This window comes from Myotis yumanensis, unplaced genomic scaffold, assembly GCF_028538775.1.
Source record: "Myotis yumanensis isolate MYYU_CA2020_CCGP unplaced genomic scaffold, mMyoYum1.0.hap1 SCAF_9, whole genome shotgun sequence".
Lineage (NCBI taxonomy): Eukaryota > Metazoa > Chordata > Mammalia > Chiroptera > Vespertilionidae > Myotis > Myotis yumanensis.
The window spans coordinates 52,931,963-52,937,962 of NW_027223760.1; positions in this window are offsets into that span (position 1 = coordinate 52,931,963).

The following is a 6,000-nucleotide window of genomic DNA, read 5'->3' on the forward strand; positions in this document are numbered from 1 at the left end:
AAGTTTAAAATAAGAAAAATAATCACTGCCCCTCCCTGCTGCCAGGAGATATGGGGAATTGTTTCATAATACTCTGTAGTTTTTTAAATAATAGTTATTTTTCCACTTACAAAAGCAATATATACTCATTGTAGAAGTTTTTTTAAAAATCAGGACAAAGATATAAAAACAAATAAAAACTACCCTACTGCCTGGCTGGTGTGGCTCAGTAGTTGAGCATCGATGTATGAACCAAGAGGTCACAGTTCGATTCCCGGTCAGGGCACATGCCTGTGTTGCGGGCTCAATCCCCAGTGTGGGGTGTGTAGGAGGCAGCTGATCAATGATTCTCTCTCATCATTGATTTTTCCATCTCACTATTTCTCTCTGAAATCAATAATAAAAATATATTTTTAAAAATAAACTACCCTGTAAACCTACTATTCTGACATAACTTTTTATATATTCTTTAATGCTGTTTCCACAATTTGTATTTCAATGGTATAAAATTAGACATGGCTCTGTACACTCCCTCTGACACTTCAAATTGTGAGTGTTGATTTCAAGCACTAGCACAGCAATTTAAAATTGAGTGACATATTATGATAGACTGCACATTATGGCAGGATAACAAAGAATGATCTTCAATATACTTTCATCAAATATTTCTCTATAAAGTAGGCAAAGCAAATTCCTCTGATGTGGTGACCAGGCAGCAGTCACAGAAGCAGTGGTTTCCTGATGTTGGTGCTCTTCCCCAAGAAATACTAAAACTGCAGGGCGCACAGTGGGTCACCAGGCATGGATGCCAGACCCGCTAAATCTGCACAGCCCTATATGTGCACAATATAGACAGGACAATCATCTGTGTATTCTAAGTGAAAATTCTAGAGCCAGAACCCCACACAACATCTACCTGCTCACCCAACAAACATTACCCTGGGGTGGGGGTGTACACCACCACCAGGTATCTAGTCCAATAGACTCTATCCCAGTTGCCTGGCTAGAGACACCTATTCCTACTATACCTCTCTGGCAAAATATTTTGTGTAGCGTTAAGCTTAGAAAGACAGGGCAAAGGACCAGAAATCTACTGGTTTGAAAATAAAACTTTTTAGTCACTTTGGGGACATCTTTACATTTTCAGTAGATGGTAGGTCCTAAAAAAGCAGTCTAGAAATAAGGTAGAATATCATATTTTTATTTGTTTTTACAAAATAATGTAGGCTTCTCCCTAAAAATCAGGAGAATAGTCTATGGTCTGTTTGCACCTGGCTGTGACAACTGCCCTTGCAAAAAAGAACACCTAGCTTCCTCTCCACGTGTGACAGCAAAGAGGATGCTTCTGTGTGAGAATGTAACAGTGGTAGAAAACTTAGTATCTCCAATGCTTATGTCTCCCTTGACCTATTGTTATAATTCTATGCTTCTCTGTTATCGGTTTCAGTTGGGCAGGATTGTGTAACCTGCCCTCTTGGACTGGAACTTCATTTAATTTTTCCTGTGACCACTCATGAAAGCTGCATGGCAGGATTTGGAATTAGAACTTAAGACTCAGTCTTCACCAAATAGTTGGGTGACTTTAAGCAAGTGACTGAGTGTCTCTGAGCCTCAGTTTCCTCATGTGAAAATGGAGTGAACAATGACAAACCTTCCTACGTTACAGTTATTTGAGGCTCCAGTGAGACAATGTTTATCTAAATGTTTACTCACTAAAATGCTAATGTGATCATAACTTCCATTCTTAAACCCTTGAATGGCTCCTCTCTCATTCTAGAACCAGGTCCAAAATACTTACGGAGTCCTTCATTATCCTGATTCACTCCTATCCAGCCTCATCTCCTGTACCTCTCTGCTGGCACTCAACATCCCAGGCACACTAGCCCATCTCACTGGGTCGTTTCCCTTTCAAATATATAATGGGGCAGGGGGAGTCAAATTGACTATCTTTTCAAAACATCTGCTACCTCAAGGCAAGGTCTCCCAAAGCTTGCTTCCAAAAATATCCTTTTAGGGTCTGAATCACAACTGCCAAGTCTGCATGCTTTCTGCAGATACTGAGAAATATCCTTTGAGTACCAAAAGCGTAATATTAATACCAGTGATCTAGTGTTATGACTTTCTGTCTGGCCTTCAAAGATCATTTACTCATTTCAAACTGTTTATAAATCAACAGGTGTTGTGCCCTGTTTAGCTAATTCACAGTGGAGTCAACAGCAGACGGATGAACAGCTTGGCATCTGGCTTTGGCCCCACTGCAGAATTGCCAAGAGAAGCCCAAGCATCCTGCATCACCTGCCTTTTCTAAGGCTTCTGTTGTCATACAAATGGCTCATTTTTTTTGGCTCCAGCAACGCTTGAAATTGGCTGTCTGGTGTTGCAGAATGCCTGACCCTGACCAGGGGGCAAATGTCAAGCCATGCCAGAATGCACAGCTTGGTTTCCAAATGACTAGGAAAATTCACTTCTTAGGAAAAGGGCATCGTGCTGGCTTGTTGCCAAGAACTATGGAAAATTATTTCATACTTAATTAAAAAATTCACTTTTCTGCCTGCTAGTCAGCCATTGTGGCACTGAAATTATAGAATTGCACCCCCTTCTTTTATCTTTTCTCCTATCTTTAGTCACTGAATTGATCAAAAACTTGAGTGGAAATACAATGTACTCAATGTAGTCTGATTTTGCAATGAGTTTGTCTTATGTTGGATTCCCTAGAAGCAGAGCTTGGAATGGGTGTTCCGGAGCAAGTATAACCTATTGAGGTAGTGCTTTGGAGAAACTAAAGGAAGCAGGCAGGGCAGGGCAAGAAGCTGGGCAATAATGGTGCTTCAGGAGAATTCTGGTCTGAGACCATCGGGAGTCTGGGAGCATGAACTGAACCTCACAGCTTGTGTCAACAAGAGGCTGTCACCCTTCCATGTCAGGCAGTCATTGACCTATGGGCCTCCCAGGCCATTTCAGGCCAATCTCCAGAAAAGCACAGCACTGAGCTCTGAGCAGCCAACACCTACAGCATCTGGGGATGGGTACACAAGCCTCATAAAGGAATCTGGGCAAAAAACTGTACCTACTTCACTGGTCTATTATACTCATCCCATAAATATTTGCCATCATAATACTATATAATAAAAGCATAATATGCAAATTGACTGAACGGTGGAACAACCGGTCACTATGATGTACACTGACCATCAGGGAGCAGATGCTCATTGCAGAATCTGCCCCCTGGTGGTCAGTGTGCTCCCACAGCGGGAGCACCACTCAGCCAGAAGCCAGGCTCATGACTGGTGAGCGCACCGGTGAGAGCCTCTCCCACCTCCACTGCAGGCGGGCAGTAAGGAGTGAGAGATCCCAGACTGTGAGAAATATTCTGACTGTTGGCTTAGGCCCGATCCCCTTGGGGGGATGTAAGCCGGCAGGCAAATATCCCCCGAAGGTTCCCAGACTGCAAGAGGGCGCAGGCTGGGCTGAGGGGCTGCCCCGCCCCCGCTCTTCCCCCCCTCCCCCAGTGCATGAATCTCGTGCACCGGGCCTCTAGTTATTATAATATTATTATAATCACTGTGTTTGCTAAGGAAGCCTATATACAAGTAAGAAGTATCTTTGAGTCCCAAACTCAGCCATACCTATTACAATCTCATAAAGATAGCAAGAAACTGAGAATTTGGAAAAGATTTAATTTGCTTTGGGCCCATCGAATTATAGATAGCTGATCATGGTCTATAGGAATTTCATATAAAACAAGGGATGTGTGTCTGACCCATGTGGCTCTGTGGTTGAGTATTGGCCTATAACCCAGGAGTTTGGGGTTCAATTCCCAGTCAGGGCATATGCCCAGGTTGCAGGCTCAAGCCCCAGTAAGGGGCATTCAGGAGGCAACTAATCAATGATTCTGTCTCATCATTGATGTTTCTATCTCTCCCTCTCCCTTCCTCTCTGGAATCAATAAAGTACATTTTGAAAAATAAAAAAAATAAGAGAAGGGATATGTAATGGGTTTTTTTGTAAAGAACTCTACTTCTATTCCACTATTGTTTTTGCAAAGGAGCACAAATAATTTAAAAGCTAAACTGTTTTTCAAGACTCATAACTTATACAAAATAATGATTTATCTCACCAGTTAGAATTCAATAAAACTCATCTTGATTTCACTGGAGCTAGTCCAGAATTGCAGTCCTGAATGCAAACTACAGTGTACTAGATGGCATTTTACTGAAGAAGAGTTGTATTATTAAAGTCCAATTATTTAGATAGTTATTCAATTCCTGTTACCCTTGTCTGTTTTTGTTTTGTTTAAGTTCTCAAACACCCACTGATGACTGTTTCCAATGTTCTCATATCCAAATACTCGGGAGCATTTTTCCTCTATTTTGCCAGAACTTTTTCAAGCTTAAATAGACATTTTGGGTTTTGCTTCTCACCTAACATTCCATTTTATCCTGAAGAGAACATGAGGGCACTAACTGGCCAGACCTAAAAAACTCAAGCTGCAGGTGAGCCAATCCTGACACCATATCAGTGCCTCGGGCAATCCTGCAGACATAGGATAGTACTGCAGACCACCCATAAGTGAATCAATCAACAGCTTAACCTGGGACCCTAAACTATCAAGGAGTAGAGCAATTGTCCGCATACCCTGACACTCCATAATGTGCTAGAAGCAGAGAGAGCTTTACCTCAAGATAATGAAGCTTGAATTTCAGTGCCCTTCCCTTGCTTGTTCCTATCTTGTCCAATGCCTGGGAGGAGCCCTACAGTGTTTTCACATGTTCATCTCTTTTTTTTTTTTTAATTTTGCGGAAGCCATCTACTTAACATTTCTTTTTCTTATAGAGGAACTCAAAAATTATAAATTTCATGTCCTACAAAGCCTAGATTTGCTTACCCCCTGCCATGCCAAGACCCCATTTTTCTACCTATGTAGAAAAATGGGAGGTGATGAGTGGAACTGATTCCTTTGTCACCTGAGACCCACATATCTTCGGAGGCAGAAGATTCAGAGCCTGCTTTCATCAATTCATCATCTCTATGACTAAAATCTTTCTTTATCAATGCTTACCATGAATATTCCCACCACACCTGATGGAGATACCCTGCAAGGCATTAGGATGTGCAAACTTCATGGTCTCTTTTGGTTTCCTGCCCTACTTGCCACACATTCTTAAATGATAGTCAGGTAAGGAAATCCAAAGCATGTATCTGAGGATACAAGGCTGTCTCTTTATTAATGTGTCTGCGGCACCTGAGCCTGCATATGCCATTTAAAATTAAAAGGCCACAGCATTTCAGAGCCAATCATAAGGCTGCCAATTAAGGTATCATTTGTCTTTGCATAAAAATCATTTGGGGCTGTTTCTCTTCTATCCCCAGGCTCTTATTTACTGTAAATTTCCAGCAGGCAGTATGGACAACAGCTGCTCAACCTATTTGAAAATCATCCAGCTCCAACACAGATTCATTTGCAAATGGACGCTAAGTAAATACTCATTGATGCTATGTGATGATTTGGGAAAGATGTTCATTAAAGGTGTTTGATGGGGATCAAATCTTTATGAAAACACTTCTGAGCCAGGGTGCCTTTCCCAGCATCATGACTAGACCCTTTCACTTGATGTGGAAATCCCAAGTATTTAAACCAGCTCCATGGATTATACAATGACTGAAACCTTAGTCCATTCACAGTATTAGAAAATATGCTGTCAAGTCTGGGAAGAGCTAAGTAATACCTTCTCCTCTATCTGGGAAACAAGGACTAATTCTTTTCAAAGGAGATCACTCACTAGTGCACACTCCTCAGCTCTTGACTGGGTCTCCTCATTTAATATTCTTAACAAACATATTTCCAGTATTTTAGAACAGGGAGATATACACTGAGACTTAGAACAATAAAATGACTTTAAAACAGTTGTCCTTTACAGTTGGGTAATGCTTGTTTTTATTAAAAAAATAATGGCAAGTTTTTTGTTTCCTTCCTCCTATCTTGAGTTGATAGGCCCGAAGATCCCAAACAAATTTGTTCTG